This window comes from Dromiciops gliroides, chromosome 3 (genome assembly GCF_019393635.1).
Source record: "Dromiciops gliroides isolate mDroGli1 chromosome 3, mDroGli1.pri, whole genome shotgun sequence".
Taxonomy (NCBI): Eukaryota; Metazoa; Chordata; class Mammalia; order Microbiotheria; family Microbiotheriidae; genus Dromiciops; species Dromiciops gliroides.
The window spans coordinates 450,415,279-450,435,350 of record NC_057863.1 but is presented as its reverse complement, the minus strand read 5'-3'; the positions used below and the strand labels follow the sequence as shown (position 1 = coordinate 450,435,350).

The window sequence follows — 20,072 nt, the reverse complement described above, 5'->3', positions numbered from 1 at the left end:
GAAAAGTTTGGAAGAGTGTTGGGTTTTAGGGGAAAGATAAGTTCTGTTTTGAACATGTTGGGTTTGAGATGTTTGTAGGGCATTAGGTTTGAAATATCCAGTAGTTAGTTGATGATATGGGACTAAAGCTCAGGAGAGAGATTAGGTCTGTATATGTAGATCTGAGAGTAACCTGCAATGTTACAAGCAATATCATGTACAAAAAGGAAAGAATAGCAAGAGGAAAAAAATTTTTTGTGAAAAGCTTGTCAGGAGAATCAGGTGGGTCAGATTCATCCCCAAAACATATAAATGAAAGTGGATGGAGAATAAGTGGGAAATGAAATTTTGTTTTTTAGAGTATTTCTAGCCATCCATTCTCAGGGCCAATGACAACAGAAAAACTCAGTAAATTTAAACCCATAACACAGTATCCAATGTGATAAATAAAAAAGTGGAAATGACACTTAAAAAAAGATAAATCAGGGGGCAGCTAGGTGGGGCAGTGGATAAAGCACTGGCCCTGGATTCAGGAGGACCTGAGTTCAAATCCAGCCTCCAGACACTTACTAGCTGTGTTGACCCTGGGCAAGTCACTTAACCCTCACTGCCCCACCAAAAAAAAAAAACCCCAAAACAAACAAACAAACAAAAAGATAAATCAGAAATGCCAAAAGAATCTGTGTTGGAAGTGACAAAGTTTTTAAAATAATGAGGGATGCGTTTTCAAGATATCTCAGAAGGGAAGATAAACAATTAGAAATATATGAATCAATCAAACAAACAATAAACATTAATTAAGCACCTACTACTACATGCCAGGCACTATGCTAAACACTGCAGATATAGAAAGAGATAAAAAGACAGTTCCTGCCCTCAAGGAGGCTTCCAGTCTAATGAAGGAAATAACATATAAACAAACATATACATGATAATCTAGGGTATAATTAACAGAGAGAAGAACTATAATTAAGAGGGGTTATGAAAGGCTTCCTGTAAAGGATGAGATTTTAGTTGAGACTTAAAGGAAATCAAGGAAGTCAGTAGGTAGAATTAAGGGAGATCATTCCAAAATGGTATTATTTTATTTATTTTTTTTTTTTAGTGAGGCAATTGGGGTTAAGTGACTTGCCCAGGGTCACACAGCTAGTAAGTGTTAAGTGTCTGAGGCCGGATTTGAACTCAGGTACTCCTGACTCCAGGGCCGGTGCTCTATCCACTGCGCTATCTAGCTGCCAAAATGGTATTATTACCAAAAAAGGCAACCAATAGTAACTACTGATAAGTGGCACTATGGATTGAATATTGGGTCTGGAATTAGGAAGACTTGAGTTCAAATCTGGCCTCAGATACTGATTGGCTGAGTGACCCTGGACAAGTCACTTAACCACTGTCTGACTCAGTTTCTTCAATTGTAAAATGTGAATAATAATACTCACCTCCCAGGATTGTTGTAAAGACAACAGGAAATGTTTGTAATGTGCTTACTTAGTACAGTGCCGAGCACATAGCAAGAACTTAATAAACTCTTGTTCCCTACTGACCCATGTCTACTTCTTATTTCTACAAATGGCAAGCAGGATCTATATATCTATCAAAAATATCCTTGATGAAAATATGAGAAAGGAATAGAAGATCTTTGGTTTTCTATGTGATTTTCTACAGTAGACCACATATTCATAGCCATTACAATTGACTGGTAGGGGTGGAAAATAAAATATCCCACTATGATTATTGTTTTTGAGAATAAAAATGTATTTTATGCAGTAGAGCAGTGCACAGCTATACTTCCCTTCCTTGGCATATCACTGAAGTTTAGGTTAAGATAACAAAATATTCTTTGACAGGTTCCCTTGTAGAGATAACTTCATTCAACAATCCTCTAATTATCAAAAGCAAACAAAGCACAAAAGAAGGGCAATATGCTCAGTAAAAGTATTTGTCATTATTATGGAAAATGTACTATACAGAGTCCAAATGCAAGAGGGATTCCATTTTAGATAGTGAAATCCCCCAAGTGCTCCTGTCTGTGGATGATATCTCATATATCAATTATATCAGAGCCCACAATACAATAGAACTCCCTCAATTAAGACCCACAAACACCCCAAAAAAGATTTGCCTAACCATCCCTACAGGAAAAAACAAAAGGATATAGATATGTGTTGTTCAGATTATGACAAGTATTTCAAAGGGCAATATATTTAATTGGTCTATGAGTACATATATCTTGGACAGTCACTGCAGATGGAAAATTATCAAGGTCCCAGTGGAATAGGAGGAAGAGAGTAGGCTGGGTTACATTTGACAAATTGCACAATGCTTTTAATAATGCCAGGCTGCTCCCTGACTCAACAACCCTTCTTTTTATCCCCAACATTCTCCCAAGGATATTTTATGGATGTTAGTTATACAACATCACAATCTCTGAAGAAGCAAAGTTTTAAGTGGCTCAAGGGGAAATAAAGAGATATATTGGTGGGAGCTAAAATGGGGAGTTTCTGTACATTACACACAATCCCTTGAGTTCAAAACATACATAATGGGAAAGGAGATAGGTTGATTGAATAGTAAATCAGAGGATTAACAAATTGAGAGTCAGAATGCTTATTGATGCCTATGAAATGTTATAAGACATGGATGAAGGCCTCCAGTGTATTGGCTAAATGCTTTGAGAAGTTTTTATAAGAGGACATTGTCAAAGATCAAAGAGGATGAGAAGGCATTGATAGATTATTGTTTGTACCTACACTTTTGAGGGAATTACCAAGCACTTGAGGGAATTACCAATGAAGGGAGTAGCAGTACAGATGGCATGATGGAGGGGGGAAGAGGAGAAGGAGGGAAGAGAGAGAGAGAAAGAGAGAGAGAGAGAGAGAGAGAGAGAGAGAGAGAGAGAGAGAGAGAGAGAGAGAGAGAGAGATTATTCTGGTGTTTGGTACGCTGGATACAGTGCTGCACCTGGAGTCAGGAAGACCTAAATTCAAATCCAACCTCAGATATTTACTAGTTATATGACCCTGAGCATGTGACTTAATTTTTCCCTGCCTCAGTTTCCTCACCTGTAAAATGGGGATGATAATAGCACCCACCTTCCCGAGTTGATGTGAGGATCGAAGAAGATAATATTTTAAAGTGCTTTTCAGACCTTAAAGCACTATGTAAATTTTAGCTATTATTATACTATTGTTTTGTAAGTGTACCTACCATAGCTATACAACTAGATTGTCAGCTCCCTGAAGTTACATGTGTTTTCTTACTCATCTTTATATACCCAGCTGCTTAGCAAGTGCCTTGCACATGGTAAATGCTTAATAAACATGAATTAGATTGAATTACTATAGGAGACAGCAGACATCTTTGTGTGTTTGAAGGCCAAGAAGGAATCAATGAAAAGGGGGAGATTCAAAATATTGGAGAAGAAAGCAATAAAGGACATAAAGATACCATAGTTTTGGCGAAAGAATAAAATCAGGGATGTAGGTATGACACCCTTGGGAAAAAAGAATAATGGTTTTCCTTCACAGACTAGAGAAAATACAAGGGAATGGCTTGTAGGAGCTAAAATAAGTTAAATTCAAGAGTATGGTAAGGTGCTTCATCACAGCCTCCATTTCCATAAAGTAAAAAAGGAAATTTATCTATCTGTGGAAATGGGATTGGTGCTGAGAAGAATTCGTTGGGAGGAAGAGCAGGTAAGAATGGAAGGAAATGGGGGCAGCTAGGTGGCGCAGTGGATAGAGCACCGGCCCAGGAGTCAGGAGTACCTGAGTTCAAATCCGGCCTCAGACACTTTACACTTACTAGCTGTGTGACCCTGGGCAAGTCACTTAACCCCCATGGCCCCGAAAAAAAAAAAAAAAAGAATGGAAGGAAATGGAATTGGGGGCTTCTGGAGCTTGGAGATGGTTTGGATTAAGTGTTATAGAGGATATACTGTGGAATCAAAAATAAATGAAAATAAAGATAGCCTCGTAGCATTGAGCACCAAAGTGAAATTTAACAATATGACTTTGTAGTGGACCAGGCACAGAAGCAGATAAATGAGATTGCATGGTTGATCCTTCCCGTGACCCTTCATACAACAGTGATTGTTGTTTGTACAGGTGTGCCTAGAAAGATTGATGTGGGACCAAAAATTCTCTCCACAATGCATACACATTTGGGTGGTCCTTTGGTTTGCAGTCATTATTTGCAAAGCTGCAGAGCAAGGTATTGTTTTTAGTTTTTCCTCTATCAATCAATACATATGTGTTGAACACCCCCCTGTAAGTTGAGCTTTGTGCTAGGTTTTCTGGATCTATCTGAAAACAAAGGTCTGGAGGAAAATTGAATTTTTAGTTATGTAGCCAGATTTCTTCTTGTATTAGGATAAATATGGGATCTTTCAAAATGTCTAGATAATTAACTAGCTTTTTCTATTTTTCAACTGAATGTTTGGCATCATACAGAGTATATATAGACATAATATATGCTTATATATTATGCTTAATGGATTTGGGAGTACAGAAATCTCTCAGATTTTATGGTAGGTATTAAGGGGAATTGAGTTATTTAGTACTGATTTATTTAACAAAATTTGACTGAAGTTTTATGTTTATTGTATTGATTATACAAATTTCTTAAAGATTTTTTCCAGGATGAATATAACATGAATTAAAAGATTTAAATTTAGATTATAACTTCAGAAAGCAGCAACTTCATTGTCTTTTCCCTGATATCTGATTCCATCACCTTCAGAACAGTACAAGTAAGCACTCAATGATTGTTTACCTTACTGATGACTGAGTCCCTAACCTGTACTGGATTTACACATTTTCCAACTCTTAATCACTCACAATCCCTCCCTCTTTGAAAATACTGAACTAAAGTTGAGTGTTTTAGATCAAGATGAGAATGTCTTCAAGACTTTCCCAGGGGGGCAGCTAGGTGGCATAGTGGATAAAGCACTGACCCTGGATTCAGGAGTACCTGAGTTCAAATCCAACCTCAGACACTTGACATTTACTAGCTGTGTGACCCTGGGCAAGTCACTTAACCCCCATTGCCCCGCAAAAAAAAAAAAAAAAAAAAAAAATACTTTCCTAGTCCAAAATGCCATTATGCATTTTGTTTCCTATCTTACTCCTCAAAGAAGTTATTCCAAACCTCTTCTCTCCTCAAGCCTCCCATCTCTCTGTCTTCCCTTTCTCTCTCAATTGAGGATATCTCACTTGACTGGGAAAATTGAGGTCGTTTAATCTGCACTCCTTTTCCCCTCTCTTTATCTCAAAACCCCTTGATATCATCCCCCATTCTCAGTCGTTGACAATTGTTCTTATTATTCAGTTGTGATTGATTCTCTGTGACCTCATGGCTAAATCCATGGGGTTTTCTTGCTAAAGATACTGAAATGATTTGCCTTATCTTTCCCCAGGGTGTCCCCATTTTACAGATGAGGAACCGAAGCAAAAATAGGTGTCAAATGATTTGTCCAGGGTCATACCACTAGTAAGAGTTCGAGGCTGGCTTCAAACTCAGATCTTCCTAACTCCAGGTATGGTGTTATATCCACTACACCACCTAGCTGCCCCATATTCTAGTCTTACCCATCCTTAATTAATCAATCAACTAATTAATCCATTCAGGCTACTAGCCTATGTCTCTCATAGCTTTCTTAGTCAAATTCCTTGAAAAATCTGGCTGTACCCATTATCTTCATTTCTTCTCTCACTCATTCCTCAGCTTTTTGTATTCTAGCTTTAGCCATCCCACTCACCTGAAACTGTTCTTTCCAAAGTTATCTATAATATCTTGACAATTTAAGAGAGTAAGTGCTGGGATTACATTTGATGTATATTTATTCAGTACTTTGTACAATTTTTGTATATATTAAGTGCTCAATATATACATGAATGAATAATGTGGATATATTTATCAGTTCACATATGTAATGTGTGCATATTTAACCAACCAACTAATAGATAAACATTTATTAATGGTTGTTACTACTACATTGTGATAAAATAATGGGATTTAGCAGATACTCAAAGGCCCACCTGGAGAGTAATCTAAACTGATTGAATTAAGTGATTGACTGCTGATTAACCTACTTCAAGTTAACTAGATTGTAAGTACATCTGGCTAGCCCTTAAGAAGGTATTGTTCTCAGAAGCTAAAGACTTTGAACTCAACTTGAGACCACCTTCAAGTCCAGTGAACCAATGGATTTGGATGACCCTAACCAATCAGTTTGAAGCAGTATGTAAGGACCTCCTATGCTCTGGACCTATAAAAAACTTCCACACTCAGTTCGAGGGGAGTTCATGGTTGAAGAAGGCTCATGGTGGAGGCCTTGAGGAAGAACCTAACCAGGCTGGAACTCTAGGCTAGATAGGCCTTTTCTTAACTTTCTGAACTCCACGTGAATACCTGGTATACTTTAAAAAATGCTTAATGCCCAAATACTGGTGCTAAAGCTTCTAATTTAAGGCAACCACACAATTTAGATTTTAAACATCACAACATACATGCCAGGTACAATGCAAGGAGACCTGAAGTAACCTGCATTCTATTGGTGGAGAAAACACACATAGAAGTATATGCACAATATGACAAAATAACTTGTGGGGGACAACAAGCAGCTAGAGGAATTAGGAAAGGCTTGATGTAAGAGGTGGCATTTTAAATGATCTTGAAAGAATACTAGGAATCTTAAGAAGTATATATGAAGGAGTACATACCAGGCATTGAGGACAATCATCACAGTGACGCAAACAGGAAATGAAATATATGTGAAGAACAGATGAAAGGCCAATTTGGTTGCACTCTGGGGGGAGCAAAGAGTCATAATATGTAGTAAGTCTGGAAATGGGCCAGAATCACGTTGTGGATGCCTTTAAATACCAGTTTGTATTTAGTCCTATAAGGAATAGAGAGTCAGTGAAGTTCTTTTTAAACAGGAGATTGATGCTTAACAAAAATCACGCTGGTAACTCTCTGGAGGCAGGATTGGAGAGGAGAGATGTGAGGCAGGGAGGTTAGTTAGGAGGTTCTTGCACCAGGCCCGGCAAGAGGATGGGCAGTAGGGTGGTAGCCCTGTGAGTGGAAAGAAAGGAAACGATGTAAACAATGGGGAAAGAGGATGAGGAGTCAGGGATGACAATAAGCTTATAAATAACTGGAAGGTTGGTGGTATCCTTGAAGGTCAGAGGGAAGTTTAAAAGAGGACTGAGTTTGGTGGGAAATGTATGTGTCTGTGTGTGCATGAATGGTTTATACCTGTGACTTCATTGATGTAAAGAGCTCTTTAGTAAGGAAACTCCCCCTGCAAGTACAGGTACCCAAGTCTTCTGGAACTTATTGTCTTAGAGCCATTTAGGGCAGGGAGAGTTTAAGTGATTTGCTCAGTGTCACATAGCAATTACACCCCAGAGCTGGGACTTGAACTCAGGTCTTCCTAACACTTAGGCTAACTCTCTATTTACTATGCCAAGCTATATCTCATTTTGGTATGGTATGGTATGGTATGGTATGGTATGGTATGGTATGGTATGGTATGGTATGGTATGGTATGGTATGGTGTAGTATAATATGGTATGGTGTGGTATTATATTATATTACATTATGTTATGTTATGTTATATTATATCATTATGACATTAATGTATATCTCTACACATTGATAACATAAAATATAATGTATACATGTATAGATTAATGGCATAACATAACCTATATGTATATGTGAACTCTCTAATACTCTTCTTATTGGTAATATATACTATAGCTCAATTTGAAAAAAGAAAATTTTATTTCACTCTGGTGTTTGTTATTTTTCTTTAAACTATGGATAGGATTAAATAGATTATTTCAATCAAAGATCATGTTTATTAGCTCCCATCTTATTTTGCCTTTGAACTATTGGGGTCTTAAGGAAAGAAACTCTTAACCTAGTATGTATTGTATGCACCTAATGTATATTTTATGTATATGTGTATGTGTCTAGAGAAGAGCATTGCTGCAGAGGATGTTGTTAGCTACTCAGTATGTACACTCAGCTGTTTTTTTAAAGTATTCAGGGGCAGCTTGGTGGCACAGTGGATAAAGGACTGGCTCTGGATTCCGGAGGACCTGAGTTCAAATCCAGCCTCAGACACTTGACACTCACTACCTGTGTGACCCTGGGCAAGTCACTTAACCCTCATTGCCCTACAAAAAAACAACAAAAAAACAGTATTCACCTGAAAATGGCACCTAACTTATACTGTTTCTGAGGGAAGAAGGACTGCATTTTATAAATACACATAAGTTTACATACACATATATGTGTACATATACAAAATACATACATGTATACACTCATACACATGCATACATAGGATTTATAGTAAATGGGAGAACATGCATCCTGCTTAGTGACAAGCTTTGGGTCACTATTCCACCATAGTATCAGATAGCACTGTTAGTTGAATTTAGTTAGGCAAGCAATTTCCTTCAGACAGACAGCCTGTTTACTAACTGTAATCAAATGACAGGCTCCTGTTTTATAAACATAGTGTTAAATGTTGATCATTCTTTGGATTTGAGATCCTTAAAGATTGTATCTATCATCCTAAAATGACCTTGAGTAGCTCAAGGCTATCACTTAAACAGTCAGGTGACTTCTGGTGTTAATTTCAATCTCTTAAGGAAATAAAGATTTAGCTTTTATTTAGTCAGGAAAAGAAAGGATTTTAGAATCATTTTTTGAACTGTCTCCAAGCAATGTTCTGACCCCACCAATAATTAACAGCCCAGATCACTGAGGCTCAGGCTCATCTGTGTGGGTATAGCGAGCCTCTCCAAACCAGAGGATTCTTACCCACTGCACACATCCTCCAGGGATGTTCTTCTATGGAGATTGGAGGCGTAGAAGGAACTAGATCTCTCTAAGTTTATCTACCCTGATTTGTCACTGTTTAGGCTGAGGCTGAGGCAGAAACCATCCCTCCAGTCAGAACTAGCCAGACTCAAATTCATTTTACTATGTGCAAGAGTCTCAAGTTAAGCCATTATCCCAAGTGTATGAATTTATCATATATGACAGCCAGCCAGATCAGAACAAGAGGAATATCATACATTATAGCAAAATGTTTAGATTAGACATAAATAAGAACTCTCTGACAGCAAAGGTAATTAAATAATTATACTACCAAGGTAAACTGTGTTTTTTCCCCTTGTAATCTTTAATTAAAGATAGTGAACCATCTGCCTTGGATAGTTAAACTGTAGTCATTCCTTCTAGTTCTAAATTCATAATAAAATAAATTCTTCAGGCCAAACAGATATCAACAATCTTCAAATTTGAGACAATCTATAACAACAACAACAACAGAATGCTTTTGGGGGCAGTTAGGTGGCACAGTGGATAGAGCACTGGCCCTGGAGTCAGGAGGACCTGAGTTCAAATCCAACCTCAGACAAGACCCTGGGCAAGTCACTTAACCCCAATTGCCTCACCAAAAAAACAAAAAACAAAAAACAAAAACAAAAAAAACAGAAAAGAATGATTTACTTATTTTTTTAATTTACCTATTCGAATTTCAGTCATATACCCTCAAACAAAACAAGATAAAAAAAACTCACCGCTGCTCCCCCCCAAAAAAAAGGATTTATGATTTATGTTAAGATAATCTGGGGAAAATGTATGCCTCAGGGCCTGAGTCAAGGACCTAAGGGGTCTGTGTTTTTCCAGCAACAGCTAAGAACATCATTAACACTAAAATAGAGCAGGGAACTGTATTCAGTGCCCTCATTTAGGTGTCAGTGATGCCATCAACTGCAGCAGGGGAAATACTGAGGCTTAAGATCTCAGCAGGTAAAGGAAGGAAGAACTGCCTTTCAGCTCCCATTTATTCTGGAAATCAAGAAGGAGGGAGCAGAATACCCCCAGGTAAGTGAAAACTATAGGTAATTCAGACTTTTTCTGTAGACAGGAATTTCAAATCTACTCTTCCCTTCCTCCCCTCCGTCCCCTGCCCCAGATGATTTTGGCTAGAGTGATTGATAGTCTCTTCCTCTTTTCTCTGTTTCTGACTAAGCAAATAGCAAGCAGGAAACTGGACCAAAGAAGGAAATAGTAAGGAGGAGGTACAGAGGAGAAACTGAAAAAAAAAAAAAATTAAGCGATTGATTCAGAATCCAGGTAATCTGTTACACACACACACACACACACACACACACACACACACACACACACACACACTCACAAATTGGGCATTGTGTACACTAAGGCTTGAAGAGTGTCAATATGTTATTCCACACTTACTTCAGAAATTGTGATAAGAACTAGAAAAGTAAGCAGAGGTGACCTCACTTTACATAAAGTCATCCTACATCTAGCTTTCATGAGAGGTAAAGTACATTGAAAAATCATGTATTACTTTAAGATCAATTTTTTTACTTGTGGAGTGATGGAATACTAGATTGGGATATTGCAGGATACATCCGCCTGTATCAGAATAGCTCAAAAGAACAGAGGAAATAGTGCCACTGAGATAAGGATGGTAGGAGCTGTCACTGCCCCTTTAATCCTTTTATGTTAATTTTAACTGATCTGCATTATAAATAGATTGCTCTCTTTTTTTTTTTTTTTTCTGCCTCTTCATTTTACCCTGTCATTTCAGGTCCTTGTTAGTGGCAATCCCAAGCACCTACACTGGGAGAGTATTATTCTAAATTTACCAAACACCATAGCTCTCTAAAACAATAAATAGATGTTCATTTCCTTAAAAAATTAAAATTATTCTGGCAAAATAGATCTTGAGGATAAAGAAAAGATGTGGCAATAATAAATAATTCACCCTTTCACTGATAGAGTGGTTAAGGGTAGCCTTTTGACATACACAATATCTGGTCCCACTCGGGAGGCCTCAAGTCTTATTCCGTGAATAGCCAACAAATATCTGGTCCTAACATCGTATTACATTGTTCTCCTGTTCCTCTTAGTGGCACCACCCAATAGCACAGTCCGTTAGTCTCAGTAGGATTGTCTTTAAAATTATACTGAATATTTAACCTCCTTGGTTCTCAGTTTCCTCATATGTAAAATAAGGGGTTTGGACTAGATGACCTTTGATGACCTCTAACCTCCTTTCCATCTCTAGGTCTTTGATAGGATGATAAAACAAAGCAGAGTGAAAATTTTCATTAATCATTAGACATAGGAGTTTAATTGTGCTATTATATCCATTTTATTTCTATTGTAAATCTATTTTTGTAGATGTTTTACCTTACCCAAAAGGAAGCTCCTTTTCCAATGTTAGGATGCACTGGGATTTCATAATATAGTTTGCTATAGAAAACATGCAGCTGTGTTTTGTTGGGAGCCAACCCTGTCCACTGTACCACCTACCTGCCTCTATGTCAACATTTAAACTCTCAGCATTAGCATTAAACGGTCAGGAAGTCCTGAGTTCAAATGTGGCTTCATACTAGCTGTGTGACCCTGGGCAAGCCACTTAAGGTCTGTCTGTCTGTTTCCTCAACCACAAAATGGGGGTAATACCTACCTCTCAGGATGGTTGTGAGGATCAAATGGGATAATATTTGTAAAAGTACTTAGCACAGTGTAGGCACTTAATCAATGCTTGTTCCCTTACATCTTTTCTAATATAATGAGAATGTTTCCTTGCTTTGCCTAGAAAAATGATTCACCTTGCAATGAAATGACTTAAGAAATATAATGAATTATTAATTCCTCTTAGCTATTGTGTTAAGCCATTTATTCCTCAGAAATGCCACTAACAGGGAAAATTTTAAAAACACTTTGATTTACATAAATATATTAAATCTCTAACTCTCCAGAGCTGCTACAAATATGGTTTTCTAAAACTGAATATATTATTTTGATTTCTAAAGCCTAAATAAATATTGTATTTCCTACCCTGAGCTAGAGGTCTAAACAGATTTTAGTTTGCCTGTAAGATTCAGGCAAACCTCTTACATGATTATTAGAAACTTCAAGTCCCCAGAGAACAATTTATAAGAATAGGCAAGTACAGGAACCTCTGGTGTATTTTTATAAATTAAAGACAATGCTTGTTGCTAAGTGTGGAAAATTATGATATCTTTTTGCTAGATATGACTAGAGATAAAGGGTCAAGTCTGCAAACACTTAAAGTGAAAGAAATGAATGATCTACAAAAAGTTGCTAGACTATGGATTATGAAAGGAAAAGTATAGTGAGGAACTATGTTAGTAGAGGAGAGAAAACAGCATAATAGTTATCACTATTTTCTTCTTTATGTTTAAGTGTGTTACATTTCTATTCCTTTAATACATTTTACTCCTTATCTTCTTAGAATATTTTTGGTGCTCTTATATTTGCATGTTTCTGTTTTCTGTTTTCCTCCTTGCTTTGGTCTTTCATTTTCTCTTTTCCACAGCTGTAGCTAGTAATTTTTACATCTGGGGCAAGTACCACACACAACACTCAGGCAAGTAGCACAAAGTTGGCCCTCAGTCAGAAGAAGTGGTGGAACATTACTATACAACTATAAAGTGTCAGGGACCCTGGAAAGAATGAAGCTAGTGCTGGGGAAGGCTGCCTCAGAAGCCAAAGGAGATTAGGTCAAAGTGTGGGAAGAGGGTGGGCTTTAACTTAGAGCTTCATGATGCCCAGGGAAACCCTCTGTTAACAACACCATGCTGCCTAAAATATTAAGAAATTAGCATTTCTACAATAGATGTTTTATTTTATCCCATATTTCAAGAGCATAAGCTTGTACAAATATCATAGTACCTAGGTTTTTGTTTACTAGTAAGTGTTCATCTTTCTGTATCATTATGTTCTGAAACCAGCAGATGGACCAATTACTTAAACTTCAACACAACACTACTTCAAGGATCTGTGATTTCATGAATATGGGTATTCCTATCACTGTAACAAATCAAAATTTCTCTACGACTTGGTAAACAGTCTTTGTGTGCTCCTGGAACCCCAAAACTCACCAATCCATGTCTAACATAGGGGTGATAAACTTCTTTATATTTACTTATATTGGGTCTTTAAACTACAGATATAGATGGTCCACTTTCAGGCCCATATCTTAAATCTTTCCATCATGGCAAAACCAGTAAAAATTTGTTTTCCACTGGCATAATTTTCATGTACCCAGAGTTATACACATTTTTTTGTTGTTTATTGGTTTGTTTTGTTTTGGGGATTAGCTCTACCTAATTCACCCAGGCTGGATGTGCATCAGCCACAGACGTTCCTGATCCAAATACTGATTAGCATGGAAGCTTTAATCTACTTCATTTTTCCAAACCTAGGCTAGTTCACTCCTCCTTAGGCAACCTAGTGGCCCTCCATTCCTGGGGCCTCACCATACTGGTGCCAAAAAAAATACTGACATCCAGTTGGCTTTGGCCCCACAGCAGCTAAGAACTCCTGAAGTGAAGTAATCACCAGCCTCATCTTCCCCAGCTGTAAGGATTACAGTTGTGTGCTCCCATATCTGACTCTATGTCCCATAATGAGGTATTTAAATAGAACTTTTAATTAGATTATATTTCAGTGTAAGAAATATAATAGCAAAAGAATGAGTTTATTAATGAATAAGAAACAATTTAAAGCAGGGTTTCTCACTTTTCTTTGTGTTATGGACACCTTTGGCAGTCTGGTGAAACCTATGGACCCCTTTTCACAACACTTTTTAAAATACATATAATTACAAAGGAAGTCACTTATACTAAAATATGGTTATCAAAATATTTCTAAAATAGTTTATTGACTCCAGTTTAAGAATCCCTGCTGTACAAAAGCATTGGGCTATAAATGTGGGTCTCCAATCAAGGGAAAATATGTGAAAGTACAGCAAAGAGTGCAAATAAATTTGGCATATCTTTCCCTAAGTTTCAAAATGTGAGAAGCTTTCTTTAAAGATCTGATAGTTAAGTCTCTGGACAGTGAATATATGTTGGCTTTGAAGTTGCTTGTGATAAAAGGTAAAAAGCTAAAAGAGACTTCACAGAGCACAAATGTGAAGCTATACGAGGCTAAAGGAAATGGGACTTTGGCTTGGCAGGAGCGGGTTGTGGGTGGGTGGGTGCATCTGGGGGGAGGGTATGTTTAACTTTTATAGTTGGAATCAACTATTAAACCTATTCCAAACATTAAAGTGGAATGAAATGTTCTATTTTCCTTTGACTTAAGGGGGAAATGGATTTTCATTTATGAATTGAGGGCAGAGACTGTTTTCCATTTTTCTTTTGTATCTCTAAGTGGGTAGCCCAGTACCATCTACATAGTAGGCAATTAATAAATACTTGTTAAACTTAATTGAATTGAAATTGTTTTAATTTATGGTTGATTAGTAGAAGAAGAGCATCAGGACTATGATGACCATGGTGAGAACATAAAATATTGTTTAAAGTGTATTTATATATATGGATAGATAGATATAGATATAGGATCATAGGTATTGATTTCCAGTTAAATGAAATCCTAAAATCCATTCTCATAGGCCTAGAATTATTCTATCCCCTAAAGGTTAGGGGATAAACTAACTGACCATTCCATCTAATTTCTTAAGCCCTCCAAGATAATATAGGTTTCCCTCAATTTTTCAGTCTTCCAATCTCCCAGTTATGTAAGACTTGTCTAGTCAAGAACTCATGAAAATAAAGCAAGCAACTGAATGACACTAGTACCTTCAAAAAGTATAAGGGTTGCTGAAGAAGAAAGTATTAGAAAACCAGACTAATCCAAAGGTCATTAAATTTTAATTCTCAAAGCAGTTAAATGCCAGCAGTAGATAAAACAGCCAGCCCATTAGTAACTGAACTCTGACCCTCAAGAAGAAAACGTTATAGGACCAGAGATTTTGAACTGGAAAGGACCTAAAAATTATCTAGTCTCTGATTTTCCAGATAAAGACATGGAGGCCCAGGAATTAAGTGATTTGCTGCAGGTTGTAAATGGTGGAGCCCATAATCAAACCTAGGTCTTTTGATTCTATGTCTGGCCTTTTTTTACCCCAATTACACCATGTTGCCTCAGAAATGCTATTTCAGTTCACAAACAATTTCATTCCCTGTTCTTAACTTCCCTTCTGATGATCCTGAATATGGAGGGTTTAAAAGGGAAGAGGATAGCTAATTCATATTTATTGCGTTTGAAACTAGGCTTTTCAGTTTTATGAATTATAAGGAGTAGCTGGGTGTCTTAATCTGATCCCTAGTGAAAATATGATTATTCTGTATCTTCTAAGGATATTTAAGACACTATATCTTTATGATGGAAAGAGGGGCAACCTAAAGGTGCTCCACCCAGCTAGTCTATTCACATTGTTTGTGGGAAGAGAATAGCAAGTTCCTAGCTAGGATCTCAGATACAAGGGAGTTTGCATTCCTATCTATGTCCAGGAAATTCCCAGAATTTCTACCTTTATCAATAGAGACCTATAATTAATAGTACAATACTGGTTTAGAAGCACAGGCTATGAGTTCAAATGCAAATTCTCCTGCTTGGTAGCTATGCCACCTTGGGGAAATCATTTAACCAGTCTGAGTCTCAAATTCCTTATATGTAAAATGAGCATAGTTATATCTGTACTATTTAGGCAGTTAGTTGATATAGTAGACAGAGCATTGATCCTGAAGACAGGAAGACCTGAGTTCAAATCCAGCCTCAGACACTTACTAGCTATGTAACCCTAGGAAGTCACTTAACCTTTATCTTCCAGTTTCCTGAGCTCTAAAATGGGGATAATAATAACACCTCCCAGGGTTGTTTTGAGGATCAAATGAGATAATAATTGTAAAGCCTTTAGCATGGTCCCTGGTATGTTTATTCCTTACTCCCTACCTCATTGGGTTGTTGTTAGCACCAAATGAGACAATGCTATGTGATCCCACTTCTTAACTGTAACCCAATGTAAATGTAAGCCACTCTTTCTACTTCAATAAGAGTACTATCTCAAATTGGGAGACAGTTGTGGTGTTTGTGGGCTGGGAAATCCTCAATCCTTTCCTAGGAGATCATAGCTAAACACCCAGAGGTGAGTATAGCAATGGACTATAAGTAGAAAGGGCACTGGAGTCAGAACCCTGAGTTTCAAATTGTTTCAAGAATTAAATAATGTATGAAAAGTTCTGGATGACCTAAAGGTGCAATGTAATGTAAGCAACTAGAATGTGGTTATGTCTTCTCCCCCACACCCCAGCAAAACCAGTCTATAAAAAAATCATATTTCATAGGATCGTAGGCCTTTAGAGGTAAAAGGAACCTTAGGAATCATCTAGGACAACTGTCACATTTTAGAGATTTGAAAGCTGAGTCAAACAGAAGTCAAGTGAATTGCCCCAAGTCACACAGATAGAAAGTCATGGAATTCTAACTAGAGCCCTGGCCTGTTGGCTCCTAGGTCAGTACTCTTTCCACCAGACTGCAAATTAGGAAGTGAGTCATCAGTTCACAAAAAGTATTAACAGTAGAACGACTTTAAATAGAATGTCCCCATCATTAATTTAAAGTATAATTTGATTGGAATCTATGATTTACAGACAACTTTTCAGGAATTGTAAAGTACACCAGTGGCACCCACAGACCAAATACTAGTTAACAACAAATGCACCAACTTGAGGAAAATTGTTGATGTTCAATGCCCAAATGCAAGCATCCATTCATGAATATAAACTAACTCAACCAAGATCAGAACTGGTATTTGCAAAGGACAAAGTTACTCATAGTCAATCACCTGTGGAGAAGTATGCCTTGCACATGGTATATATAAGCCAATTAACACCAGATTTTCAACATATAAATGAAACCCTCTTTCGAAGAACTAATTTTCTTCACATACGACAATAGGGCTTATTCTAAGATGTCCAGCTTTCATTTGAGACAAAGTCATTTTTGGAAAACCAATTTTTCAGTGTATGGCTATTTATAGACTGTACACACTTGAAAATACTAACGTAGATATCAATATTTTTTTCTATAACACTAGAAAAATAAACAACCTTGCAATTAGGCAGACCCCAGAAGTCCTTTCTTTTACAACATTCTTTCTGCCAAACTGTACTGAAAGCCCATGCCAAAAATCATTTAAAGTGATACCCTAATTAAGGCAAATGTGTTTAAATGTTTCTATTCAAAAATTTACCCACACTTTCTTGTTTATATCCTTGTCCTCACAAGCTACATTACACCACCTGTTGTACAAACAATGGGCAGTTTCATAGTTCTTAAAACTCTTCTTTAATTTTTATGGGGGACCTTTTAAAAATAATCTCCTTATATAAGATAAATACTGTTTCTAGCAACATATTAAACAATTACAGGTTTATAATATTAATGTATCTTAAAGAAACTATAGAAACCAGAGAAAAATGACATTATTTTCTGGCTCAAGTAATGGCCTCTTGTGATTATTTTGATTAATATTGATGAATATTACTTATTAATCTAGCATAGAAAACATGAAGAAATACACAAGTGGCTAGATATAATTCAGTAAATAGATATTAATAACCCTTTCGAACAGCATCAAATATGGTATTTTAATTTTTGGACTATCTGGTAGTTATAATATTCTCAGAAGATTAGACCTCTCTTTAATCATCAGTAATTGGTCTCATATCTTCTATAACCATATTATTTAATAGAAGAGTGAGGGTGTGTTTTTAAGAAGCAAAATGTATCAGTATAATCTTATCAGTCAGTTCAGTCTATACAAGCATGGCCTATATTAGGCTGTAAAAAAAAAAAAGCTAAGCTACGAGAATAATACTTCCAGTTTCACTATTTTTTTTTTGTTTTATGTTGCAGTTTAAAAAAATGCTAGACATTTAAAATTTAAATTTAAGAATAAATGTAATAAAAACATTAACTCTATCAGGAAACCCTCAAAATTTCCAGAGAAATAGTCATTGAATGACATAGAACCTGGAGCCCCTAAGTGCCTGAAAAAACACAAGAGCAGTAACACCACCTAGTCTCTATCATAATTCTCAATTTATAGGCAGAGCCTGGCTTCCCTTTGGAAGATATAAAACAATAGAGGATTTCACTGAATACAATGACCATACATTTAAATAAATGAACATGAACACGACAAACACAAGCATGGAAATTATTTTTAAATAATAAAATGACCATTCTGTTAGATTCTATGATGCATATGATTAAATGTTTTCCAGCTTACCTGATAAAAAGAGAATTACAAATCACAGCATAAAGCCCAGCATCCAAACAGATTACAGGATGATATGCTTTCAAAGGCAGTGGTTGAGATTTTTAGCCACAGAGGTTTACAAATTAATTACAATTTTCTGCATTCTCTGTGGACAAGAAAACAAAGAGACCTTTCCAGAATCCTCTCTGCTTCTGCCTCCGCTTCCTGTTCTGAGTCTCACTCTATGGTACCCAACATATATCAGAAAATGGCTTTGAAAAAAAAAAAAAAAAAGCAAGCAGCTACCTAACACATAGCTCCATCTACTGGTCACAAATCAGGGAAGAAAAAAAAGGAACTGAGAAACTAACCCGTTCATCCTTTTTATCCTAACTTGAAAAGTGAGTTTACCTAAAATATTAAGTAGCTATGCAATGGGTAGTGGAAAGAATGTTGGACTTAGAAGTCCTGAATTTGAATCTTAGCTTTTGGGTTTGTATCTGTTGGTTTTTTTGTTTGTTTGTTTGTTTGTTTTAAATTGCTCCTTGTGTGAAATTCAACATGGCATGTGACCATTTGGGGCCTCAGTTCCTTTATGTGTAAAATTATGGTGTCAAATTCAAATAGAAATTATCCCTGGGGTGGGGGAGGCAACATGTTGCCATTGAAAACAAAAAAATCAACACTATTTACAATGTATTTTTATTTACTTCGTTAAACATTTCCCAATTTCGACAATCCTGATTGGACTGCACTCAGTCCGTATGTTTTTTATTTTGTTTTTCAGGGCAATGAGGGTCAAGTGACTTGACCAGGGTCACACAGCTAGTAAGTGTCAAGTGTCTGAGGCCGATCTGAACTCAGGTCCTCCTGAATCCAGGGTCCGTGCTTTATCCACTGTGCCACCTAGCTGCCCACTCAGTCCATATATTTGACAATTGTGATGACCCTTATGGTCCCTTCAAGAGCTCTAGCTCAGTGATCCTAATATATGCAAGATGATGTCAATAAGCTATAGAGGGAGAAATTTTCCAAGACATGCTAACCCTAAATTAAATTTAAGTGTTTAGTGTTGTCTGTTACTTATCACAAATATCACTCTAGATTTTAAAAGTAATTCCATCCATAAATGATCATTCAAATTCATATGACACTTTGGATGTTTACAAATTGCTTTGCTCACACCGATGTCAGGTAGGTAGTACAAATATTTTACAAGTGAGGAAACTTAACCAGGGCTACACAGCTAATAAGGAAAATAGTGATTTAGGATGTCAGTTCTAGTCTCCTCTAAAACCAATGTTCTTTCTACTACACTATACTACCTCCCCCAAAATACCAATAATAAGAAAAATAAATAATCCCATTTTAAAATCTGAATATTCAGGTAAACTTGTATGATTCTATTTTTTTAAAGCCATATTTATCACTTCTTTCTTTTTTTTTGGAGAATTTATCTCAAGTCTTTAAATGCATCTGCTGAAATTCTTTGAAGTTATATTGAAAGTAACCCAAAAGGAAAATCTCATGTGTCTGACACATGCACATTGTAAACATACCTTAGTCACTCACAGTCTCTTGAAAACTTTTGCAACTGGCATGTCTAAGAGAAATAGAATTTGAATATGGAAAGCTCATTTACAATACAGTAAAATTTCATTAACTTACACTGCGCACATTCAAAACTTGCGATCATTCAAACTGAGCCTAGCTTAATGCTCACCTGTGCCTTACAAAACCCTTCTAAATTTTAGGGAAATGTTAAAATGCTTAAGAAAATAAACAAGTTATGGTTACTTTGAGAGCATAAAATGAATATGCTAATTATAGAGCATTATTAGTAATTTTATAGACTACAATGCCTATTTGGACTGACTTTGATTGGTTTCCTATTTAATATTAATTTTTTAATCTTTCTCTCTTTGTTTTATGACCCCTAATCCTGCCTGAT

At 36.5% G+C, this 20,072-nt stretch overlaps 1 protein-coding gene across 1 annotated transcript in view; it reads right to left on the bottom strand.

Annotated features, from left to right (window-relative positions):
* The window catches only part of SCN3A (sodium voltage-gated channel alpha subunit 3), a 154,654-nt gene extending 136,276 nt beyond the window's left edge, over positions 1 to 18,378 (bottom strand). The window contains 2 exon segments of the mRNA XM_043992506.1: positions 6,702 to 7,056; positions 18,152 to 18,378. The gene's annotated coding sequence lies outside the window, so the exon portion shown is untranslated.
* Between the last annotated feature and the right edge of the window lie 1,694 nt (positions 18,379 to 20,072).